The 14173-nt window shown below is 43.7% G+C and overlaps 1 protein-coding gene across 1 annotated transcript in view; it reads right to left on the bottom strand.

Annotated features, from left to right (window-relative positions):
* Window positions 1-9991, bottom strand: part of LOC118373655 (tyrosine-protein kinase yes) — a 31644-nt gene extending 21653 nt beyond the window's left edge. The window contains exon 1 of the mRNA XM_035759860.2: window positions 9442-9991. The gene's annotated coding sequence lies outside the window, so the exon portion shown is untranslated. The remainder of the gene's footprint in view (window positions 1-9441) is intronic.
* Between the last annotated feature and the right edge of the window lie 4182 nt (window positions 9992-14173).

The following is a 14173-nucleotide window of genomic DNA, read 5'->3' as shown; positions in this document are numbered from 1 at the left end:
CTTGCTTGCAAACTACGAATGGCTGTCAAGGGAACTAGGGGCCGGCAAACAAGGTGTGATGAATTCAGAACTTTGGAGGAGAACTTCGATTTGCACTTGAGCTGACTAAAAAAAAAAAAAAGTTTGAACCGACCACCTGAGGCACCTGTCAGTTAGCAACGTCCCGGAGACTTATGCGGACACATTTTCCCCAAAATGTCCTGCTCATTCCCTCCTGACCACAGCAATATTCAAACGGAGCTTTCTGGAAAACCTGGGAATTTTGGGGAAAGTTAACAGAATTTTGCATCCCTATGACTTGTGAAACACTGGTGTAGTAGACAGAGACAGAGAAAAGGGGAATGGCAGAAGTTCACTGAGTTTTTCAGCTGCCGAGCTGCCAAGTAAAACAACAAAAACGGGGGCAAACCGCAAGAGGACTTCACAAGAAATCAGGGCATTTTGCTCAAATAAAAAAATTGTACACGGAATACATTTCATGCTATGGTTCGAATGGCGTGTTGATAGATCTCTAGAAAACTGATTTAAGAGTGGTCAGTCGTAGGTAATAGGCCTACATTAAGTCAAATGAGATTTGAAAATAAATTAATAGGAAGATACGGTTCATATGAATCTAATCTCAGATGTTCAGATCAGAGGCCAAGACATTCTTGTCAGCCACATGAATATGGATCCAGCCCTCACTTTAAGGGAGTCTAACCCACTCTCCCCTTTCACTTGAGATGGTATGCTGGTCTCCTTGGAGGGTAAGAGAGGTTGGGTTGGTTGACTGTGGGGTTTGAAGTTCACCATCAGAATGAAGTGGCCCAGAGACTCAGGGTCAGCGCTCAACTTGCCACACCATAAAAGCACAGTTCCAGGCCTACATCCTGGTCATATAGCTGCAGCCTGCCCAGCTTTTACGACATCTCAATAAAACAGACCATCTGTTCTAGGAGTTATTTGTCTCGCAACAAAACACAGTTAACCATTCGCCAACTCTGCCCTTACGTCACATTTGGTCATATATAGTCATACACTGAGTATACAAAACATTAAGAACACCTGAACACCTCCATGACATAGACTGAGCAGGTGAAAGCTATGATCCCTTATTGAGGTCACTTGTTAAATCTCCTTTCAAAAATCAGTGTAGATGAAGGGGAGGAGATGGCTTAAAAATCCTTAATGAACCTTTAAGACAATTGAGACATGGATGGCGTATGTGTGCCATTCAGAGTGTGAACGGGGAAGACAAAACATTTAACTGCCTTTGAACGGAGTATGGTTGTAGGCGCCAGGCGCACCGGTTTGTGACAAGAACTGCAACACTGCTGGGTTTTTCACGCTCAACAGTTTCCCGTGTGTATCAACAACAGTCCATCACCCAAAAGGTCATCCAGCCAACTTGACACAATTGTGGGAAGCATTGGAGTCAACATGGGCCAGCATCTCTGTGGAACTCTTTGGACACCATGTAGAGTCCATGCCCTGGCTAATTGAAGCTGTTCAGAGGGCACAACTCAATATTAGGAAAGTAATATACTCAGTGTATAATGAGTATAACCTCCGTCTCTCCGAGGAAACGGACTGGATTGGTTTCGGGCTGGCAGTGACACAGATATGTAAAGTTGGAGAGGCAGTGTATATTCAGCAGCACCCGACTATGTGTGTACACACACACACACACACACACACACGTTCCTCTGGTGCATTTATATAAACAGATAGAGGGAAACATGATCTTATGATCCAAGCATTCACACCAGTGCCGTTTTAAAAGCCCCTTCACAGACCCGCCATGGCCTAAGCATAACACTTATCCTATCCTAAGTAAATGGGGGGACTGAAGCAGGTTCATATTGCCATGAATAGGCCAAGTACAGTATTACAAGTGATTGTTTTTCATCTCGTGTCATTCTTTCACCCACACACTAATCCCTATAGCCCTGCCTCTTACACAAATGCCGATAGGCGAAGGAAAACTCCATTGCATGGCAAAGCGGGAGGGAGAGACATTTGCTATGAATGTAGAGATAAAATGACATTAGTATTTGTGTGTGTATCAGAGAGACAGGCTGGGAATGGGACATTGTGCCAAATCCTCTCACATGGGTGACTGTCAGCACAGAGAAGAGCCAGCTGAGAAAAGCCACACAGAGAGCGAGCGAGAGGAGCCAGAGAACGAGCGTGAAGCCAGAGCGAGAGAGAAGCCAGAGCAAGAGCGTGAAGCCAGAGCGAGAGAGAAGTCAGAGCAAGAGCGTGAAGCCAGAGCGAGAGAAGCCAGAGCAAGAGCCTGAAGCCAGAGCGAGAGAGAAGCCAGAGCAAAGCCAGAGCGCAGCCAGAGAGCGTAGCCAGAGAATGCAGCCAGAGAGCGAGAGAGCAAAGCCAGAGCGAGAGAGCAAAGCCAGAGCGAGAGAGCAAAGCCAGAGCGAGAGAGCAAAGCCAGAGCAAGAGCAAAGCCAGAGCGAGAGAGAAGCCAGAGCAAAGCCAGAGCGCAGCCAGAGAGCGTAGCCAGAGAATGCAGCCAGAGAGCGAGAGCAAAGCCAGAGCGAGAGAGCAAAGCCAGAGCGAGAGAGCAAAGCCAGAGCGAGAGAGCAAAGCCAGAGCGAGAGAGCAAATCCAGAGCGAGAGAGCAAAGCCAGAGCGAGAGAGCAAAGCCAGAGCGAGAGAGCAAAGCCAGAGCGAGAGAGCAAAGCCAGAGCGAGAGAGCAAAGCCAGAGCGAGAGAGCAAATCCAGAGCGAGAGAGCAAAGCCAGAACGAGAGACGGTGGAAATGCACACCATAGGTGTTGTCTTGTCTTATTAGGGAGAAACTCAGACTTCTCAGGAGTTGTTTCATTACAGTCCGTTAAATGATGCTGAAATAGAAGTGTCCTTTCAAAACTAGGTCAAAGTTCGTGCATAGTTCCGTCTGTCTAAATCAAAAGCATTTGTGATTTGAGACAGCGAAAGAGTCAGGAATCAAAAGACAGCTAAAGACTGCAAATACCACGCTATGTAGCAGGCGGAGGAAAAACCTACACATTTTGTCCTCAAAAGTATAGACCTGCTTTGCATAGGGATCTTGTGGCACTGACTTTACCCTAGTATATTTGGAATGCTATAGCTGGTGTAGGGACCCCTATACGCTGAACTTGGGGTCAGTTTTTCATTTCCCCCCACTAAGGATTGGGGAGGGGACGCTGATCCTAGATCTGTAGAGCTGCACAGTATGCCCTTCATACATTCCAGAGGGACCCGAAGTTACACCTCCACCTGAGGCTCCTTGACCTCTGATCCTTGACCTCCACACCCCTGGTGTGCTCACTTTACCTAGGGCTCAGGCCTCATAGAACACATAAGATTAAAGGGCCCAAGTGGGACCCTTCAGTGTGATCCCAAAGGTCAGCCCAGATTGGTGGGTCAGGGCTGGAGAGGTGGTAACATAGCTAGGGGCTATTATTTAAAGCTGTATAGATTTAAATCAGTTGGTAGTCTGCACTGTGTTATTCAGGTCACTTTACTCCAGTTATCTTTGGATGCATACCAATAAAGATTCTAGTCACGCAATGAAAGTTTCAATTGTAGAGGATTAAAAATAAATTGCCACCCCAAATCCACATCAAAACAGAGGAGAATACGCTTCCATAGTCAGTTTGCACAAAGGGATTTGATGTGCTTTCTCTAAATCTCAGAATCTGAATACTTCTGTAGAGAATGTCAAACAGTATCAAAAACTGCATTCAATCAGAATGAGATGTCTTCTCTTATTCTGCTGAACATGGCAAAACTGAACTATAGTAAACGGTTCTGTGTATTGTATCCTACACCCTGGCCCATTCCTCTCCTGACTGAGTTGGAGAGAACTGGGAATTCCACAGAAAGGCCCTGGGCTGAAACAGCCTGGAGAGTGGAATTCTGGCTCTGGGGTGACGTTTCCCCTAGGTACAGATCTAGGATCAGCTTCCCCTCCCCAAATCATAACCTTAACCATAGTGGGGAAAACTGACCCAAGATCAGCATCTAGGCAACTTCACCCTACTCTGGAGTCTGCATCAGACTTCCGCTCGACAAGTTGATCACACTGGGGTGAATCCTAACTTCCACGTCAACAATGCATGACTACAAAGTGAAAATTTTACTTAGGATTCAGTCCATCCTGCTGAAAATGGCATGATAGAGCAGCAGATAGAGCTGTTTGAGGACTGGCCTGATAAACAGATCTGAGTCCAGACCCAGGACTGTGTTTTTGCCAACTCAATTGCTGTCATTGTTTGGCATGACAACTCCTCGTGGGACTGTCAAGAGAGCAGAAACAGACTGGCACCCCGGCTAGAGCTCATAGCGAAGAGGGACATCAATCCCCCTGTACTGAAATGGAGGGAGTGCTGGGATGATCAGTGAGAAATGAACAGATCCCCTCTGGCCCGGACGTCCTTCCGCCGGGCCTTTGTGTTCCAGACCACCTGCTGTAACTTTCACTGAGAGGAATGCAGGCAGGCAGAAACACGCACAAAAAAAAAAACGCAAGCACATATGATAGCCTACACACCAGCGCACTTGCACACACACACACATGTGCACGCTACGGAAACTCATCGATGAATACACACACACTCAGTACAGCCAACAGACCTCTATTTGCTCCTCCTAAGAGGGAGATAGACATGGAGACAAGGAGTGGGAAAGAAAACAGGCTACAACTGGTTAGCTGATGGATATCAGTCAACCCTGTGGTTCTGGAACTGCTGAGACATGGTTTTTGTTACCAAACAGGGTAACTTAGACATAAAACTGATGCCTGACATAAATTAAAGCTGCAGGTGAAATAACATGCAGACACGGCTAAATATCAGTTAGAAACAGAGACATTGATTGGCACATTGTTACGCAAGGAGAACTATCCCTACGGTTTGATGCTGGGAGTTTCCACAGCAACTAGGGGTCTGTGAGTAAGCCCCACCCGACGTGGACAGCTGTTAGCAACTGACACCAAGACTGTAGACAGGGAAGGCTTTACCGTGCTTAAAACTGCCAACAGATGCCATTGGAGGAAGACGAAGTAAGGGTTACACTGCCCATGGGAAAGTGCAGTTGTACAATATCAAAGAGTATATGCCTATTGCTACTGTAGCTTCAATAAATATTAAAAGGAAGGAAGTTGAAACATGACTTTGCTTTGATACCATAGTCTATCAGCATGAATACAGAATTAGGCCTAATGGAGTCTCTCACAAGTGTGGCATGTGAGACTAGGCCTTACATGAATTTTAAAGCAAGAAGCAGTATAAGATGTTGCTGTGATGATTAAGGACGCGTTACTCTGTTGAAACACCACCTAGCCTACTGTTGGCAAGACATCTCTCCACCTCTGGAGCTGTACCAGGCTGCCAGCCTCACAGAATACCTGGCTACGCGTCTGCCAACACATGGGTTAGCTGAAGCTTACTCATAGCCTTGTCTCAGGCTCGACAGTAGACACTGGACTCATTCTATAAGGCTGGCCCTGGAGGACAACCTAAAGGCAGGAGTTCACACGAGTGTGCAGGAGCTATTTTAGTAGCGGGAGGTGACCACAGTAAGTCAGAGAGAGGCGGTTTAAACTATCAACGCCTACTTCTCACTCAGGGGTTGCCCTGAGTGCCAATGTGTGATGTGGTAACTTCAGTGACCTCACCATTACTAAGCATTCCTTCACACACTGTGTGCACTCTGTCACACCAATGTACACAACTATGGTACTGCAGTAGGGCTAATAAGATTACGCTATATCCTATGCTACATACTTCAAAAATAGTCTCCCTGGTGTGAGTTCACTCAATTTCAATGGTTCCACACTTGAAAATTATCTCTCTGTTATACTTAGACAAAACAGACAGACACTACCATGGAATCACCAAGGACAAGGGTCATATCTTTCAGTGTACACAGTAGCAAAACATAGTGGAACGAAAATGATGGCATCTTTTATTGAAGTTCAGGTAGTCCCTCTCAATTTCAGTCCGTTCCCCCTCCCCCACTGGTGCCGAGTACATACGGCCCAGCTCTGCCATTGCCCAACTTTTACCAACAGCTCACAGAAGGTCTTCCACATGCTCCCCAACTCTTCAATATACAGTATCTGTCCAAGATCCAAAGTGAGATTCTAGCTTCAAGGCACAGGCGTAGGGCAGGAATTGTCCACATTCCCACTGACTGTCTAGAGCCCTCAAACTCAACTCTGGACCTAGAAATTAGTTCCACTGCGTTTTTCAATTGTTCCCCTCTAAATCAGGGACTGATTTAGACCTGGGACACCAGGTGGGTGCAATTATTTATCAGGTAGAACAGAAAAACAGCAGGCTCCGGACCTCATAGGGTAAGAGTTGAATACCCCTGGTCTAGAGAATGAGAGCCAGCCATGTATCTCCAGTCATGACCTACTGTAAGAGAGAGACGTTCTCATTCTTCAATAACAGTGGCTTGGAATGTTTCTTAAGGCATATGTTATTATTATAAGGTTACACCCCTGTTTCTTCGTAGCATGAATACCTGGTCATTTCTATACCATAACATTAAGTGCAACCGATATCACATAGAGCAACACAAGTACCAACTCCAGTGAATACTAGTGGACATTAAGCTGACAAACAGGCTAATGTTGGTACAAAACATGACCCCACTCGGCTTAATGCATCCAAGATCAGCCATGGTTGGTTCATCGCTTTCTTTGTACATATTCCTTTTGTCCAGTGTGATGGCGTTGTCTTTAATCCGCCCCAACAGGTCCACAGACGACACAATCGCCATCACACTGCCCTATCCCATCTGGACAAAAGGAATACCAATATAAGCACGCCTTTCATTGACTACAACTCAGCATTCAACACCATAGTACCCTCCAAGCTCATCATTAAGCTGGAGGTCCTTGGCCCCAAACCTGCCCTGCGCAATTGAGTCCTGGACTTTGACGGCCTGCCACCCCAAGGTGGTGAAGGTAGGAAACAATATCTCCACTTCGCTGACCCTCAACACTCGGACCCCACAAGGGTGCTTGCTCAGCCCCCTCCTGTACTCCCTGTTCACCCACGACTGTTTGACCATGCACGCCTCCAACGCAATCATCAAGTTTGCAGACGACACAACAGTAGTGGGCTTGATTACCAACAACAGCGAGACAGCCTACAGGGAGGTGGTGAGGGCACTTGGAGTGTGGTGTCAGGAAAACAACCTCTCACTCAACATAATAAAAGGAGATGATTGTGGACTTCAGGAAACAGCAGAGGGAGCACCCCCACTATCCACATCAAAGGGACAACAGTGGACAAGGTGGAAAGTTAAGTTCCTAGGCATACACATCACAGACAAACTGAAAGGGTCCACCTACACAGACATTTCTTCAACCTCAGGAGGATGAAGAAATGTGGCTTGTCACCTAAAACCCTCACAAACTTTTACAGGTGCACAATCGAGAGCATCCTGTCGGGCTGTATCGTAGCCTGGTACGGCAACTGCACCGCCCTCAACCGCAAGGCTCTCCAGAGGGTGGTGCGGTCTGCACAACGCATCACCGGGGACAAACTACCGGCACAGTAAAAAAGTTGGTGTAAAAATTACAGTGTTGACTTATATTAACCCAGGATTAGTATTTTCAACATTATGAGGAGTCAATGAACTCGTGTCGGAATTAAATCGGAGTGTAAAATTATGCAGTCATTGCAGTGCAAATTCAACTCAATTCAGTGGAATGAAAATGTGACACTACCTGTAGAGTAACTTTAACACTATGTAGACTGGGAACAAATGTTGTTTTCTAAAACAGTGTTGAATTCAACTCTATCAAAGTTAAACTAACAATTATTTTTACTGTGTGCCCTCTATGACACCGAGAGCACCCGATGTCACAGGAAGGCCAAAAAGATCATCAAGGACATCAACCACCTGAGCCACTGCCTGTTCACACCGCTACCATCCAGAAGGCGAGGTCAGTACAGGTACATCACAGCTGGGACCGAGAGACTGAAAAACAGCTTCTATCTCAAGGCCATCAGACTGCTAAACAGCCATCACTAACTCAGAGGCTGCTGCCTACACTGGCCACTTTAATAAATGGATCACTAGTCACTTTATACAATGCCACTCAAAATAATGTCACTTTAATAATGTTTACATATCTTACATTACTCATATCACATGAAAATACTGTATTTTATACCATCTGTTGCACCTTGTCTATGCCACTCAGCAATCGCTCATCTATATATTTATATGTACATTTTCTCATTCATCCCTTTAGATGTGTGTATTAGGTTGTTGCCGGGGAATTGTTAAGATTACTTGTTAGATATTACTGCACTGTTGGAACTAGAAGCACAAGCATTTCGCTACACTCGCATTAACATCTGCTAGCCATGTGTATGTGACAAATAAAATGTGATTTGATTTATGTTCTAGCCTAGGGGGTCACACTTGGGGCTTGTCTAGGTTGAATCCCGAGGCCAACCGTAGACATTACAATGCTTAAAGGCCTTGGAACTTTTAGACAACAGTGGTTTAGTCCCAGCAACACTAGTCAGTCAGTCCGTAGTTCTCTCCTATTAACGGACACCACTCCAAAACATCGGATGTGTAAGTGTTATTATTAACAAACTCAAGCATATGCCTCAGATATTTTGTAACGTGGTGTGGAGTTGGTAAGTTTTTACGAGGTTGGTACTCTAGCCCCTTCTACCAAAATAACCTATGCATTCAGGGATTACTACTGTAGGCCTATAAGTAAATATCATTTGAGGTCATTTATTTTACGCTCAGTACTGGCAATCATGGGCTACGTGTAGCCTGCAGATGCATATTCTTCAGCTAACCACAATCACATTCCATAACACACAGTTATGTTGCTTTATCTCGACTAACTAGTAGCGACTATCAGGAATATGATGTGTTACAATTGACCAAGGCCATGTGGTGAGAGTCCAGACAATGCTAATGTTGCTACTTCAGCTAGCTGTTCCATGTGTTCCGTATTGGAACAGCCGTCTTGCGTTATCGGACACTACCATCCAGCAAACTGGACTAGCTTGATTGTCCAACAAGAAACAATTGTTTGTCAGTGTTTGAGAAATGAATTATTTCACGTAATATCTTACATATAACGTCTTATATATATATATATATAAATAAGACGTTAAATACAATGCTGTCTTTGGGGACGTTAAAGCCGTAACCTAAATGTAAAACTTCAATTAGTCTCTACAGGCTCACATCAGAGAGTGAACTACAGTAGGTCTATCTATCTATGTTGGTCTCAAAACATATTTGAACTCAACACTTTATACGAATTGAATGGATCTTTAATAATAGGCTATATTTACCGCAATTCTTCGGGTCAGAACAAATATATGCAGACAATGCTCTGGACAATCGATCCTACCAGAGGACTGGTGGGGCCCATCATTGGGCTATTGGATTGTCAACTTATTTTTCTCATTTAAAAAATCTTACCTTTTAGAAATTCACGATGTTGTGTCGTTTGTATTTCTGGGTTCGACGAGAAAAATCAGCTAGTATTCCAACATGGAAATCACAGTCGCCCCCATCCCGCCTCCCTCCAACACAGGTCTTTCTCAATCGTTTTTGTGTTCGGTGAATGAAATAACAATGAAGTTAAATCAAAGCAAAACGAAGGATGAAGAAATTAAACGATTAGAGGGGTTGACACAGACAGAACGCCTTAATGAATAAAACCCCAGCTGAATGTATCCAGCGACATGACAAAATAAGTCACCAAAAGTAGGCTAACCCAGTTCCTGTAGCTACACTTCCTACCTCTAAACTTGCATCAACCCCCACTACAACATGGCCGACGCGATTCCAGTAAATGACGCCGCAGTTGGAGATATCAATCCTGCAGACCGGTGTCGAGATCGTTAGACGATCATCACAGACACAAGTGACTATAGCAACAAAAAAATAAATCTATAAACAAAACATTGAAATGTTGAAGTAATTTTGTGAACCAAAAATGCGTCTGTATGCCGTGTGTGTGGCTTTAAAGGGATTTGTGTATTAAAGAAGAATATAATTCTCTCTCCAAAACTGGTCTTCTATCGCCATCTACTGGCAGTATATCCTAATATCGGGTTACTGTGTAAGTGGTCGAGTGTGGAAGTGGTTACATCTTTTGCTACAGGGGCCAAGGGCCAATCTTCTCAAAATCCACCGGGCGCCCCACTGACTCTTCTTGTCTGCTGCTGTTGAGGCACTGAGGCCTAATACATCATTTAATTAAATCCAAGTATTAGCATTTAGTATTTTATTAAGATCCCGATTAGGTGCAGCCAAGGCAGCCACTAGTCTTCCTGGGATCCAAACAGGAACAAAACAACACATCACAACAAAACATAATCTACATCATCAATAAAACAATACATCACACCAGACACTGTGCACTATACATATTTACACTGCTAAACCAGTACACATTTACAAGATAAAATGTACAATACTACAAAAATATAATACTAAAATATAAGCAATGTGCTCACTGATGAAGTCTTTGAAGTCCAGCTTTCTAGCTAACTGACTTTCAATGGACAGCAAGGCAAGACTGCAAAGTCTGCCCTGGGACATAATGGACCTCAAATAGTTTTTTTTATCAGTTGTAGCTTACTGAATGCTCTCTCACCACCAGCGACAGTCAAAGGCAGTGTGCAAAATACACGTAAAGCAATCCACACTTCTCCAAAAACGCTTTGCAGCTGCATCTTACAAATTGCAGACAGGGCTGGAGACAGGGCTGGTTCAGGGGTATGGGGATGGGGAGACAGGGCTGCTGAGCCTGAAGCTGCATCTGTTGGAACTGGCACCAGACGGGGCAGGGACAACTGATTCAGCCTCCAGTATTTATGCTGCAGTAGTTTATGTGTCGGGGGCTAGGGTCAGTTTGTTATATCTGGAGTATTTCTTCCTGTATTTTCCGGTGTCCTGTGTGAATTTAAGTATGCTCTCTCTAATTCTTTCTTTCTCTCTCTCGGAGGACCTGAGCCCTAGGACCATGCCTCAGGACAACCTGGTATGATGACTCCTTGTTGTCCCCAGTCCACCTGGCCGTGCTGCTGCTCCAGTTTCAACTGTTCTGCTTGCGGCTATGGAACCCTGACCTGTTCACTGTGATTACTATTATTTGACCATGCTGGTCATTTATGAATATTAGAAAATATTGCCCATGTTCTGTTATAATCTCCATCTGGCACAGCCAGAAGAGGACTGGCCACCCCTCATAGCCTGGTTCATCTCTGGGTTTCTTCCTAGGTTTTGGCCTTTCTAGGGAGTTTTTCCTAGCCACTGTGCTTCTACACCTGCATTGCTTACCATTTGTGGTTTTAGGCTGGGTTTCTGTACAGCACTTTGATATATCAGCTTATGTAAGAAGGGCTATATAAATACATTTGATTTGATTTAGCATGAATAGCTTGCTAAAAGTTTGCCTGCATTGATTAAATGTTTCCTAAAAGAGGAGCGAAATGTAAACACTCAGAATTTTCTATGAAGATATTAAGTAACTAATGTTAGGGTAGACAAATTAGCCTATTTTACTAGGACTAAACTAACAGGTTAATTTCCACCACTCACGACTACACCCACCTTCCTTTGTGAAAAGTGGGTGACATACTGTCGCCCTTTTATTTCTCCTGTCTTTCTTTTCGTTTTTGAAAGCCAGATTTTTCTTTAGGAAGCTGAGACATGATGCTCCACCGGCACTCTTCGCTCGCAATTCACTGCTAGCAAGTACAGTTCGCGCCTGGTTTGGGGGCAAGACCGAACCATTTCATGTAAATAGACGGGGGTTGGGCAATACATAAGCTCTCTGGATGAAACCGTTAGTTTTATTAGTACATTGTAAATAAAATATTATGTTAATGATGATAGGTTAATAATTTATTCCTGAAGAAATGTACCTAATGTTCTAATCATTTTTGTCAGTCACAGGCCCTTTGAACCGTCAGAACCCCCCCCCCCATACAAACGCACCTGACACCAAGCAGTTAAGTCTCCTCAACTTGCTCAATTGCCATATTATTTATTGCAAGATTTAGATGAGGTTTAGGGTTTAGAGAATGATTTGTCCCAAATACAATGTATTTTGTTTTTAATATATTTATTCTAAAACTTATTCTAAAACTGACTGCAGCTCTTTGTTAAGAGTTGCAGTGATTTTACTTGCTGTGGTAACTGACATGTATAATGTTGAATCATCAGAGTACATAGACACACAGGCTATACTCAGGGCTAGTGGTAGATCATTAGTAAAAAATAAAACAGCAAAGGACCAAGACAGCTGTCCTGAGGTATACCGCACTCTACTTGGTTTACATTAGAGAGGCTTTTATAAATGCCATTTTTAAATGTGTGAACATCAGACTTCAAAAGTAGCAGACTCTTTGGTAACACTTTAAATTACAATGGCATACTCATGTACACTGAGTGTACAAAACATTAGGAACACCTTCCGAGTATTGAGTTGCACCCCCCTTTTGCCCTCAGAACAGCCTCTTTTTGTTGGGGTATGGACTCTATATGGTGTCGAAAGCATTCCATAGGGATGCTGGACCATGTTGACTCCAATGCTTCCCACAGTTGTGTCAAGTTTGCTGGATGTCGTTTGGGTGGTGGACCATTCTTGATATCTTGACATTCTTCAATGTCTGCTTTTTAAAATTTTGACATCTACCAATAGGTGGCCTTCTTTGCGAGGCATTGGCAAACCAACCTGTTCGTTGTAGTTTAATCTGTGTTTGAAATTCACTACTTGACTGATGAACCTTATGTGTGGGATACAGAGATGAGGTAGTCATTCAAAAATCATGTTAAACACTATTATTGCTAACAGAGTGAGTCCATGCAACTTATTATGTGACTTTTTTTTTACTGATGAACTTTTTTAGGCCTGTGCCATAACAAAGGGGTTGACTACTTATTATTTAAAAAAGTATGTTTTTATGTTACAATGTTGGACATTTATGGGTCGTTCCACAAATAGAGTATATTTCACATCCCTTTGATATTTTAAACCCCTAAGGTCAATGTCTGAACCCCTGTGGAAATCTAATTAGCATAATATAAAAATCCCCATAAAAATCTGTCAGTTTAAGCTAGAACAATCTTTTTTTTGTTGCATCAACCCGCTGCATCCAACTATGGGTAGCTGCGGCCCAATATGACAACCGGAGTATGGGAGAGTGGGTGTGTTGAAAGGAGTGGGTGTATGGAAAGCGAATCAGCTAATTGGGCAGATTTGTTGACAGTTATTAAGATTGTTTTGTGTGGCTGATTGGGCTGTACAACTAGTGGATAAGCCGGTGCACCGGTGTTATATCGACTTGCCTGTGGACCCGAGGTGTTCCCTCCTGGGCAGCTGCACGGCCGTGTTGCCGGCAGTAACTAATGTGGCCATTTTTTATTTCAAGTAGGATAGCAGCCTACACAATAAATAACTAATATTGATAACCATATAGATTACATACAGTCTACTATATTGATACATACAGTCAGTCTACTCAATGGGGAGGCCATGAACGGAAACAACAGTGAGACACAGTGCCCATCGCTCCCACTTGCCAAGGACTGCTGTCCGGCAACACGTGGGAAGTAGATACCTGGACAATATAAAATGCATACAATACATTAAGCAACAGTACACCCATCAGCAATACACTCTTAGAAAAAAGGGTTCCAAAATGGTTCTTCGGCTGTCCAACCCTTTTTGGCTCCAGGTAGAACTCTTTTTGGTTCCAGGTAAAACACTTATTGGTTCCACATAGAACCCTCTGTGGAAAGGGTTCTTTCTACATGGAACCCAAAAGGGTTATACCCAGAACCAAATAGGGTTATTCTAAGGGTTCTCCTATGGGGATAGCCAAATAATCCTTTTAGGTTCTAAAAGTGTACTTTTAATAAAAAATAAACAATATTCAGTTTGTTTATTTAAAAAAATGTGTGTTAAACTAACTCAAACTAACTCAAACTCATCCTCTGGCTTAAACTGAATTTCAAACGTAAGAGAAAAAAACTACTCAATCAAAACCTTCTAACCTATAGCACAGCGCTTTCGACACACCCACTCCTTTTCACATACACGCTACTTTACCTTTCAACACACCCACTCGCACATACTTTGATCGCCATTTCAGGATGCAGCTACCCCCTTCTCACCGCATCCGTTTATGTCGGACTT

Source organism: Oncorhynchus keta, chromosome 4, assembly GCF_023373465.1.
Source record: "Oncorhynchus keta strain PuntledgeMale-10-30-2019 chromosome 4, Oket_V2, whole genome shotgun sequence".
Classification (NCBI taxonomy): Eukaryota; Metazoa; Chordata; class Actinopteri; order Salmoniformes; family Salmonidae; genus Oncorhynchus; species Oncorhynchus keta.
This window is presented reverse-complemented; position numbering and strand designations above follow the sequence as displayed.